Source organism: Balaenoptera borealis (assembly GCF_965194805.1).
Source record: "Balaenoptera borealis genome assembly, chromosome: 1".
Taxonomy (NCBI): Eukaryota; Metazoa; Chordata; class Mammalia; order Artiodactyla; family Balaenopteridae; genus Balaenoptera; species Balaenoptera borealis.
Genome location: NC_138860.1, coordinates 40,277,843 through 40,289,924, shown reverse-complemented (window position 1 = coordinate 40,289,924; position 12,082 = coordinate 40,277,843). Strand labels below are relative to the sequence as shown.

At 55.2% G+C, this 12,082-nt stretch overlaps 1 protein-coding gene across 3 annotated transcripts in view; it reads right to left on the bottom strand.

Moving 5' to 3' along the window:
• Positions 1 to 10,341, bottom strand: part of TRAF5 (TNF receptor associated factor 5) — a 47,297-nt gene extending 36,956 nt beyond the window's left edge. The window contains exon 1 of one of the 3 annotated variants that reach the window (XM_082400127.1): positions 10,200 to 10,341. The gene's annotated coding sequence lies outside the window, so the exon portion shown is untranslated. Of the gene's footprint in view, positions 1 to 9,916; positions 10,137 to 10,199 lie in introns of those variants that run through there. The other 2 variants (XM_082400128.1, XM_082400129.1) reach the window with 2 other exon arrangements.
• Positions 10,342 to 12,082: the final 1,741 nt, after the last annotated feature.

Sequence of the window (12,082 nt, the reverse complement as noted above, 5' to 3'; positions counted from 1 at the left end):
GACCCCCATCCCGAACCCAAACACACACTTTAAAATATTTTTTCCCCTTTAGCTTCCCTGAAACCACACTGTCCTGGCATCAAAGACCATGTACGAACTAACGACCCCCAAGGTCTCTCTCCACTGCGTCTAGACCCACACATGTTACTGCCTTCCTAGTGTTTCCTTTTCAATGTCTCACAGGCACTCCAAAGCCACCACACCCAAAACGGAACCAACTTTCCCTCTCTCCAATGCTCCCTCTCGGTGAAGGGCCACTTTTTATCTTGCTGTTGCCACCAGACAACTGGTATCATTGCTGGTAGTACCCTCTCTCCTCCCTCACAACCAACCCCCGATTCAGGCCACATCCCCTCTCCCCTGGGCCTCTGCACCAGCCTCCTATTACTCGTCTCCCCTCCTATAGCTGGCCTCCCCTCACCTCCCCTCCTGTGGCTGGCCTCCCCTCACGTCCCCTCCTGTGGCTGGTCTCCCCTCACCTCCCCTCCTGTGGCTGGTCTCCCCTCACCTCCCCTCCTGTGGCTGGCCTCCCCGCCCCTCCCCTCCTGTGGCTGGCCTCCCCGCCCCTCCCCTCCTGTGGCTGGCCTCCCCTCACGTCCCCTCCTGTGGCTGGTCTCCCCGCCCCTCCCCTCCTGTGGTTGGTCTCCCCTCACCTCCCCTCCTGTGGCTGGTCTCCCCTCACCTCCCCTCCTGTGGCTGGCCTCCCCTCACCTCCCCTCCTGTGGCTGGCCTCCCCTCACCTCCCCTCCTGTGGCTGGTCTCCCCTCCCCTCCCCTCCTGTGGCTGGTCTCCCCTCACCTCCCCTCCTGTGGCTGGTCTCCCCTCACGTCCCCTCCTGTGGCTGGTCTCCCCTCACGTCCCCTCCTGTGGCTGGTCTCCCCTCACCTCCCCTCTTGTGGCTGGTCTCCCCGCCCCTCCCCTCCTGTGGCTGGTCTCCCCTCACCTCCCCTCCTGTGGCTGGCCTCCCCGCCCCTCCCCTCCTGTGGCTGGTCTCCCCTCACCTCCCCTCCTGTGGCTGGTCTCCCCTCACGTCCCCTCCTGTGGCTGGTCTCCCCTCACGTCCCCTCCTGTGGCTGGTCTCCCCTCACGTCCCCTCCTGTGGCTGGTCTCCCCTCACCTCCCCTCCTGTGGCTGGTCTCCCCTCACCTCCCCTCCTGTGGCTGGTCTCCCCTCACCTCCCCTCCTGTGGCTGGCCTCCCCTCCCCTCCCCTCCTGTGGCTGGTCTCCCCTCCCCTCCCCTCCTGTGGCTGGTCTCCCCTCACGTCCCCTCCTGTGGCTGGTCTCCCCTCACGTCCCCTCCTGTGGCTGGTCTCCCCTCACCTCCCCTCCTGTGGCTGGTCTCCCCTCACCTCCCCTCCTGTGGCTGGCCTCCCCGCCCCTCCCCTCCTGTGGCTGGCCTCCCCGCCCCTCCCCTCCTGTGGCTGGCCTCCCCGCCCCTCCCCTCCTGTGGCTGGTCTCCCCTCACGTCCCCTCTTGTGGCTGGTCTCCCCGCCCCTCCCCTCCTGTGGTTGGTCTCCCCTCACCTCCCCTCCTGTGGCTGGTCTCCCCTCACCTCCCCTCCTGTGGCTGGTCTCCCCTCACCTCCCCTCCTGTGGCTGGCCTCCCCTCACCTCCCCTCCTGTGGCTGGTCTCCCCTCACCTCCCCTCCTGTGGCTGGTCTCCCCTCACCTCCCCTCCTGTGGCTGGCCTCCCCTCACCTCCCCTCCTGTGGCTGGCCTCCCCTCACGTCCCCTCCTGTGGCTGGCCTCCCCTCACGTCCCCTCCTGTGGCTGGCCTCCCCTCCCCTCCCCTCCTGTGGCTGGTCTCCCCTCACCTCCCCTCCTGTGGCTGGTCTCCCCTCACCTCCCCTCCTGTGGCTGGTCTCCCCTCACGTCCCCTCCTGTGGCTGGTCTCCCCTCACCTCCCCTCTTGTGGCTGGTCTCCCCGCCCCTCCCCTCCTGTGGCTGGTCTCCCCTCACCTCCCCTCCTGTGGCTGGCCTCCCCGCCCCTCCCCTCCTGTGGCTGGTCTCCCCTCACCTCCCCTCCTGTGGCTGGTCTCCCCTCACGTCCCCTCCTGTGGCTGATCTCCCCTCACGTCCCCTCCTGTGGCTGGTCTCCCCTCACGTCCCCTCCTGTGGCTGGTCTCCCCTCACCTCCCCTCCTGTGGCTGGTCTCCCCTCACCTCCCCTCTTGTGGCTGGTCTCCCCTCACCTCCCCTCCTGTGGCTGGTCTCCCCTCACCCACTCACTCCCCCGAAGCATCCCTTACACAGCAGCCTGATTAGCCTCTGAAAAAGCCAAGGTGTTCTCACTCACACAGATTTTCCACAGCCTCCCGTTACTCTCACAGTTCCAAACCCTTAACTGAGCTACCATGGTCCCACCCACTTCTCCAGGTTATCTCCCTCCCCACCCCTTATTCTCCAGCCTCTCTGGCCTTTTTGCCATTCCTCACAGGAGAGGAGAACCTTCCTTCCTTCCAGGCTTCGCCCTAAGGCTGGTCTCCCTTTGCTCAAGCTGCTGTCTCTGCTGGAAACATCCTCTCCTCCCTCCCCCCACTTCTCAGGAAACTAAACTCGTCCAAGCCCAGCTTAAGCATCACTATTCAGCTAAGCTTTCACAGGCCTCCTCAGCCAGCTCAGCCCCTTCTTCCTCAGTACACACCCTATTATCACTCTGTACTTCTCCTTCATAGCACGTATGATTACATTCATTTTTAATGTAATTATCTGTCCAGTATTAGTCTGCATGAGCAAATAGAAAGCTGGGCTGGGACTGTGTCTTTTTCAAGGTGCTGGCACAGAGCCGCCACTCAAATATCTGAGTAAATGAATAGCTGCCACTTTGGGTGCCTACAGTGTGCTAGATACTGTGGCTAGATGCTTTCTACGGGTTGTTCCACTTACTCTGTACAGCAACCCAGTGAGGGATGGGTACTAGTTTCATTACTCATGTTCGTATTTTACAGATCGGGTCCTGAAGCTGAGGGAGATTGAAGAACGTGTTCACGGTGACGTAGCTGGCAATCGCTTGGTTGGGATTCAACCTCGGGCTTGTCTCCTATCAAAGCCACTTCACCACGCTTCCCTCCGTACTCCCCATGCTCACTCATGGCCCTAGACACAGTAGGTGATCCACCAAGGGGGACGGATGCCCACTACGCCATCTCACTTGATCCTCACAGTCACCCTTGAACTCTACAAACAAGAATTACAACTCTCCTTTTCCAAATGAGGAAAATAGAGTTTGAGGGATCCAAAGTGTCACCCGGCAGTAGGTGGCCATGTTGGGCTGGAACCCAGGTCTTCTGGCCCCTTATCTAGGGTGGTTCTCTCTATAGCATAACTATAGTTAGGCACTGAGGTGGGATTATGCAGGGAAGCTGTGCAGAAAAGGGTTAACATAGCAGGCCTGCATCTGCTACCCCTAGAAAGGTCTGCTTACAAGGATGGGCCTTGGCTGATGTCTGGGAAGGTGGATTTGGGGTGGGCTCTCACCACCCTGAGTTGCTCATTGTGCCTGAACTGTGCAAACAATGTGATTTAGGCTGAACATCTGTTTTGTTTTGTTTTGTTTTCTTCTGGAAGTCTGAGATTTCGGTGTATGCTAGGCAGAGGGTGTCTACATGAGCAGTCCTCAATAAAAATACTCGGCACTGAGTCTCTAATGAGCTTCCCCGATAGACAACATTTCACACGTGTCGTCACAGTTCAGTGCTGGACGAGTTAAGCACGTCCTATGTGAATTCACTGGGGGAGGACACTTGGAAGCTGGTGCCTGGTTTCCTCTGGACTTTGTCCCACGTGCCTTTTCCCTTTGCTGATTTTGCTTTGTATCCTTTCACCGTGATAAATCTTAGCCCTATGACTATATGCTGAATCCCGTGAGTCCTCCTAGCAAATCACTGAACCTGGGCATGGTCTTGGAGACCAGCCTTCCTAACGAGAAACAAATTTTGAGTTTTCTTTGAAAAGAGTGAGAGGGGCATGGATTAGTAGATTAAAACAGGAGGCATTCCAGGAAGGAGAAACGACGTGAAGAAAGTTAGGAATAGATGAGTCAGGTGTAGAAGGCCCTGCCGCTGTTCAACATGGCCTAAAAAGAGCTGACACTGAGAAAACTCAGCATTACAGTTATGAGGTGGAAGAGACAGGGGTTACAGAAGTCACACTTGTTAGAAAGACCTAGTGTCAGTGAACCACTGAAGTCATATATATGGAATTGTTAGCATCACGGAAAGATTGAAAGAATTTAGTGTCTGCCCGTCCAAAGCAAATACATGGCACCGGGCATTTTTGAGGAAGTCTATGGGAGTGCTATGGAGAGGTTGAAGCAACATCCCAAATTATTAGTTTTTTTTCATATAAACCACCCCAACGTCAATCTGCTCTAGAATAATCTACTTCCCATACATGAAGAACAACTGTTCATTCCTTCCTTTATCGCTTAGAAATGCCTTTGCGCATGGTTCCCTCCTCTCCCTCCGGGCTGCCCACCTTCCTCACTCCTCAGGAGGGCTTCCTGGAATGATCCCACCCAGTTGCTTAATCACTTCTTTTATTTATTCTGCATCTACTTAACACTCAAGCCTTCACTTCATAGTACATTAGTTTGCCTTGAACCCAGGGAAGCATGGGAAATTTTCCTAGGTTGTACCACAGATATCTGCCCAGCCTCTTCCTCAGAATTCCAACATCCTGAAGGCAGATGAGGGACTTCTGTGACCTGCTCAGCTTAACCCCACCCCCTGCCTCCATCCTCCGGCATCAAGGACTCCTCTAACGGAGGCTCAGAACATAGCCTGGCTGTTCCAAGCTATCCCCCTTCGGAAGGGAGCACAGAGAGGGCTCTGGCTGGCAGCTTTGCCCCAAGTCAACCTCACTCCTCATTCTGCTCTGACTTCACAGCTGGATCCCACTGAAGTAATGGCTCTGCTCCTGGTGACCAAGCCAGTGTCTGTATTTTGCTTCCTAAATCCATTTTATTTCTTCTGTGGGTCCCTGTGTTGCCTCCCTGCCAAGCACTATGATTCCTCCAAGGCTGCACTGCTCTGCCCACAAGTCCTTCTAAACGACTGGAAACCTGCCCCTGAAACCCACCCCCTGGGGCTGGGCCTCCTTTGCCTGATGCTGCCAGCCCCCTTCTCTGCCCTCTGCCTGCCAAGGGCTCGGCCCAACTTATCCCCACCATGCCCTGCCCCATCCCAGTTCACCAACTCTGGCCCCTGAGGTTGGCCTGGTCTAGAGATTGCAAAGGGACAGCAATAGGCTAGTTTAAATGATGGTCTACCCTGGTATGCGGCAGTTCTTGAGCTTGTCTGTTTTTAATTTAAATTTGAATGCCTTTAGGCTAGACACATATTTTCCACCTCCCCAGAGACCCCACAACTCCCTATGCTGTCAAACATCCGGAAGAAGAAAACCAGCTTTATTGAACCCGCCAGACACTAGGCTCTGTGTATATTTTGCCTTATTTAATCCTTCCAGCAACCCCAAGTGGGTGACATTACTATCTCTGTTTACTGGTGGGAATACAGAAGCTCATGGAAGTTGGGCGACTTGCCCAAATCATACAACTACAACCAGCAAGCCATAAATCCAGATTTGAACCCAAGCTTGCCAGATTCTGAAATCCATACTATTCCCACTACACCATTAGTGGAAGCAGTAGGTCTTGATTAGACTATGCATTAAGGAGTCCCCTCTGCAACAGTGTGGAAGAGAAAACAGAAGGGAAGGAAAGCGAGCGAATGGACAGTTCAGGTAGTACAGGAAAAAGTGGGGGGCAGACGGGAACTCAGGTAGCAGCCCTGGGAACAGACAGTAGATCGGGACCGGCTGGGGAGAGACAGGACAGAGGTGGCTAAGGGACAGCAATGATCTCTGCAAGGGTTAGGGAGAACGTGGAGGAAGAGGCGGCTTGGGACGAGTATCTAAGGGGCCCCTAAAACATCACGGTAAGGATTTTGTGTATCACAAATCAAACTGGCCAAGAAGAGAGCTGGGTGAGAGGTGGAGACTTGATCAGCCTTTCCTTAAGAGCGCTGGTTAACCTCGGGTGCGCAGGAGGGTTCCAGGGAGAGGAGCGTAGGAATGGCAAGCCAGCCCGAGGACACAGTGTTGGCCCCATTCTGGCACTTACAGGGCAGGAGGAGGACGAGAAGCTCGAGGTCAAGGAAGGAAACGTCAGTGGGGACGGTGTGGCCCCCTCCAAGGAGCTGAGCAACAGCTGCAGAGCAGGCTGGCGACTAAGGATTACCAAGCCCTGGAAGCCTGCAAAGGGTCATGTAAGCAGCAGGGCAGGTGCACGGTGCCGAGCGAGGAAGAGAGCACCGAGTGCAAGGGCCAGTGCTGGCTGCTCTTTCTAGGAGCTGGTCAGTGAAAGGGAGAGGAAACGTGGGGTCTTCTTGTTGAAGAGACTGAGCATGTGGTGGAGGGGAAGGAGTCAGTGGCCAGGGAGTTATGAAGGGAATCGTCTCCATCTCCATCTCCGAGGGAGGAGAGAGCTGCATCAGGGGTGTAGGTGGAGAAGGTGTCCTCCCGTTGGTCAGGAGAGCACCTTTTCCTTGAGAGAAAAAAAAGCTATAGGGGAAATTCCAGGGATGTTCTGAACTGGCAAGGAGGGAAGCTGATGGAGTGTGCGTCAAGAAACGAGGCATGAAGATCTGCTGGAAGTGAGATGGGTACCCCCTCCCACAAGCACCTATCTCCCCATGCCCGGGGGGGCGCTCAATGGGCTCCATCAGTAACCCCAGCGCCACAGAACCTGCACGGACACTTGGGTGCACACTGCTCTTGCTACAGCGCCGTCTAAGCCTGTACCACCGCTTGCCTCCAGGTAACAAGATGCAGAAAGCGCTCATCACTGTCACTGCAAATGGACTGTGAATTTTTCTATGAGGACCACTGAGTATTTTCACTTTTATTTCCCCTGGCCCTCCAGCCCACTTCCTCACAAGACAGGGCCTGCCGGGGACTCTAGGGGAAAAAAACCGCTGTGTGACCCTCCAAAAAGCTTTGCTCTGGGCAAAACAACAAACTCACTGGGGCTCGACCGTGGCCGCAGCAGCCCTGGGGATGACTTCTGCCCTGCAGCTTGCTCCCCTCTAACCCTGACACACACACACACACACACACACACACACACACACACACAGAGACCCACCCACCTACTACACTCTGCTGGGGTGATAGCTCCTGCCCCAGAGGAACGTCAGAAAAAGCCACCACCTGGACAGGAAAAGCTGTTCAGAGGCAGAGTCGACCACTGATCCCCTTCCCCTGGTCTGTTAGCTCTTATTAAAGATCCCAGATCAGTGACAGAGGCGTCAGGCAGCCTTTGATGCATGCCTTTCTGGTTCCCTCGCCCTCCTGCCCAGAATCCTGGCTTCCTCTAGCTAAAAAACTGTGAGAAGAGCACACGGATTGGAGTCTGAAGACTTGGGCTGGAGTCCTGGCCGGTCCCTACGTGCTGTGAGATCTTTCAAGTCACTTCTGAGGTCCGGCTGGCAGCCAAGTAAAGTGGAAGGAACAGCACCCATCTCTCCCTGCTCTCAGGGAGGCAGTGAGAAGTGCATCAGGTGAGACAGGCTATCTGTCAACTGGACGGTGCTATTCTGACTTCGGGGATTTAAGCAAGTCCTGCTGGCAGCTCAACCTGTCTCTCCAGAGCCTCACCCAGCACACGTTCCCCAGCCATCAGGCCCTGGCAGCTCAGAGCCCAAGGGAGACACGGCTCAAATGAATTCAAGGCCAACATTTGTTTAGGCCTCCTCTGTGCCAGATGCCAGAATACAAACAAGACCAGACACAGGTCTCGCCCTGAGTTGACTAACCGTGGGTGTCTGTTCATGCCGTGGCCAGGGCAGAGTCTGGAGGAGAACTTGCTCTGTGTTGCCGGGAACAGACCATACATGCATTATTAGAGTATGGGAGCCCTTGTTAACCCTCCTTGAGGGGGAGCTGGGCAGATGTAGCTCTCTGAGAAACCAGGGTGAAGGGCCTGGAGCAGAGGAACCGGAGTCCTTGGAGACGCAGGCCTGGCCCAGCAGTGGAGCCCAAAGGGTTATTTCACCCTCAGTGCTTCACCCACACCAACTGGGCCATGTGGAGGATAATCCTGCTTTGGCTTGAATCACAAGGGTATCGTGGAGAACAAAATGACAAGAGCAATGACAAAATGCTTTGAAAAGGAAAGAGCTTTATAAACAAGGCACTATTAGTTTTTCCTCAGGGTCCTCTCCAGTAAAGCTGAGATAATCACAGGAGGTCTGTTTGTCTAAATACTGACGAGCCTTTCCCGTGGCTAGCCTAATGGCACTGACTCAGAGGCACCCAGCTCCCTCACTCTGCAGTCATCTCCACTGAAATATCTCAGTCCCCACAGTTAGGACTTCCAGCGGACGGGACTCCATCTCCTTTCCATATTGTTTCCGCTACTCTGCCGCCCACAGCCAGCGGGTACTCAGGTGATGCTTGTGGACTGATGGAAACACTGCCCGTCTTTCTCCTTACCCCAGCCACAGACCTCTGCCCCGAGGACCTGAGAAAGTCACCACCTCCATCACCGCCCCTCTGGCAGGACTTCCAGAGTTTGGCTCAGATGGGAGGCTTTCTCCTGCCTATGTCTAGGACCCAGGGAGAGAGGTTCCAGCATCTGAGCACCAACCCATTCCACTGAGCTCAAAGCAAGAACAAAAACAAAACAAAAGCACCTTGATAAAGCTAGACATTTTCTACTTCCACCTCACATTCATCTTTTCTACAGCAATTTCTGTCTCTCCAGTTCAAATTAGAGTTGGAGGTGGGAGTGTTTAGATGATAAGGTTTTCACCCAAACCATCAACTGTGCTAACGCCCCTGTCTTCAGCTGTCTGTGTGTAAAGCAGAGCAGGCAGCTGCACTCTGGATTTGAGAGGTTCTAGCCCAGCCTTTCCCTGCCTAAAGTTATCTCACACACCCCCAGAACTGCTCTACTTCCAGAAGCACTTCAACCAATTTCTTTGTATTTTGTGTCTTCCTTTTAAAATGTAAATATCTCTGAAAGGAGGAATGCATTCCACTGACCCGACCACAGTTCTCACCCAGCACCTGTGTCCAATAAATATTTACTTAATCCCATTGGTTACTAGAGGCCTGTCCTCAAGGGACTCGGGTCAGAGCCCGGCGCTGTGGAAGGTTGGGTGCGCAGGGGGCAGTCTGGGTGGGAGCCGCGCCTCATTTCACCAACCCCACCGCGAGCCCAGAGCAACCCTGCCTGCCCCAGCGAGGTAACTGAGTTCTGATGAAAGTAAATCTGAAATAGCCAAATATGGAAACTCTGCAGGAGGGGGCAGAACCAGCCGAGAGAGTCGGAGGAGACGCCCAGTGGGGTTAGTGGCAACAGCGTGGCCCCAGTATTCACTGAAAATTCTCAGAACTGCCAAAACCCTGCAGAGCAGTAACGAGGGGGAGGCAATCTGGTTTCCACCAATTCTTTGTGTGTCCCTGGGTAACTCATTTCAACCTCTGTGAGTCTTGGTTTCCTGCAAGACCCCTCTGAGCTCCCCTTGGCTGGGGGTGAGGGTGGTTCTAAATGAGCACGCTCAATCGAACAGTTCTTGGAGGTTTCCATTCATGCCAACATTAAAGTTTCACTCTAGAATACTTTGGCTGGAAAGTCATGCAAACGTGGAAAGAGGGGGGACCTAAGGACATGGAGGGGGAGCCAGGGGTTTGCAGTGCGGGTATGCGAGGCACGCCTTAAGGTCCTCCCCCGCCTGCGCAGCCCGACCTGAACCTGGCCCCCCCAGTTCACACTCACGCCCTGGAGCCGCTCCCCGGCTCGGGACCCCCAGTCTCCGTCCTCGCCACACCCCTCCTCTGCTAAGAAAACCCGCTCCGGGCCCCGGAACCCAGGTGCCCCCCACGCCGCACCCACTCGCCCGCATCAAGGACCACCTGCTCCGCCGGCTTCCCGCGACCCCGGGTCCGGGCCCCGCCGCCTCCTTCCGCCCACCGCCCGCGCCCTCCCGGCGGCCGTCGGGGACTCGCCGGGCTCGAGTGGTACGGGCAGCCGGGCGCGGGGAGCCGGCTGGGGGGCTCCTGCCGCCGCGGCGCTTTCGTTTTCAAAGTAAATGGGACGAGCCGAAAAGCGCTCCTCGGTCCCCTCACTCCAGTCCTACAGCGTGGGGCTCAATCCCCGCGGCGCAGCCGCCCCGGGCGGCGACCGGGCGGGACTCACGTGTGGGTCGGCGGGCGGGGGTTCGGCCGGCTCCCGGCTGCAGGCGGGCGAGGACTCCAGGGCTGCGGCGGCGAGGCGGGGGCTCGGCTCTCAGCCCCGGAGCCCGACGCGCGGAGCCCCACCCCCGAGGAAGGAGGGCGGGCCTGGGGCGCTGCAGGGGCGGGGCCACGGGAGCTTGGGCGGTGAGGGGCGCAGGCCCCCGGGTCGGGAGGACGCGCAGGGAAGTGTTGGGCAGGACGGTGAGAGGCAGTTACCCAGCCCGTTAGAAACCTAACCTACCCTCACTAGAATCATGAGTACCTACAAATAAAAATCATCTCTGGTTTCCCTCAGGGACTTTTGAACTGTACACATCTTACCCTTCAGTCAGGGATAACCAGGCTCAGCCAATCCTTTCATATTTTGACCCATTAGCCAAGGTCTGAGACCTGGCTCAGGTCGGTCCCTCCCGACCTTCCTTCACAGCAGCACAAGTTTGCCAGCCCTCCTCCTTGCTGCTGGCCCAGCAATCCCTTAGAGTTGTAGAGCTTGCCGTTCCAAGGACTCCCCAGACATCTCCTTCGAGCTTCAAAACCTTGTGAAGTAGGCCTGGCCATCCCCATTTTACAGATGAGCCACCTGAGGTCCAGAGAAGTGACATGAAGTGATGACACCCAGCAAGTGCCATAGCTTCACCTTGCGTCCCGGTCTCCCTACTCCCCAGTACAGGGCTCTTTCTTACCCTACTGCTCTCCATGCGTATATGTTCTAAATGATATTTGTATTCTACATAAATCTCCTCTGTGAAGATTGATGGATCATAAGGATCATGGACTTTAGAATGAAAGGGACCAGAATTCCAATTCTAGCTCCTTCACTTTCAGCTAGGCAACCGTGGGAAAGTTACTTAACTGCCCGGGCTTCGATTACTCATCCGTAAAAGGGAAGAATAATAACAGGCACCACTCAGATAGGCACAGGAGCCAGGCAGGAAACACACAGGAGAGAGGTGAAAGTTGTCGTCTTGGGGACGGGGAGGGACACCGGCACACTAAAGACCACGTGTGGGGGTCTGGAGCCGCAGCCAGGCTCCGTGCCAGCCTGTCTTTATCTGGTCTCTTATTTTTCAGCGAGAGCCAGAAATCCAGATTCAAACCTTTTGGTTGGTAAGCAGATTAACCACCCCATGGGGAGATGGAGCCCGTGGGCACCTTCTCACATGGTTGCCTGCACTCACCTCCTTTCTCATTATCTACCGCCCATCCCCACGCTGCCCAGCATGCTGCAAATACAGCCCAACACTAAACAGCATGTTTTGTAGAGTTGTATTTCCTCTCACTGGCTAGAAACACAATGTCTTGTATGCATATATGCGGGTATGCTCGGGGCCCTGGTACTGTCATTGACTGTGCTTCAGTTGTCTCTCCCCATCCCTCTTCCCCGTCAACTGAATAAAGCAGCCAGTTTGTCCCAAGAGTGATATCCAAACTTAAAATATGATGAAATCAGATGCTGCTATAGACAGTGAATCTTTCAGTAGTGGGAAGTGGAGGCTGCACAACTCCAGGGCTAGGAGGCTAAGTGGGAAGGTAGAGGAATTTTAGATGGGTGATAGTTGGAACTCAAGGACATGTTGCTAGTTCCCCTTGTTGGTCACAGAATCCTCTGCAGGGTGTCTGGGAGAATAGAGAAAACAAACCCTGGGACCTAGCCCAGTCTGTTGAAGGAGACATTATCTCTTTCCTCAAGGACCTTGAAGATGGATGGGAAGGACAGGACATAAATATACATTAAATAATGTAAACAAACATTAAAATACTTGCAGATGATAGCTAACATTAAGTTTTATTATACACCAGGTACTGTGCTCAGTGCTTTACCCATATTTACCCATTTGATCATCA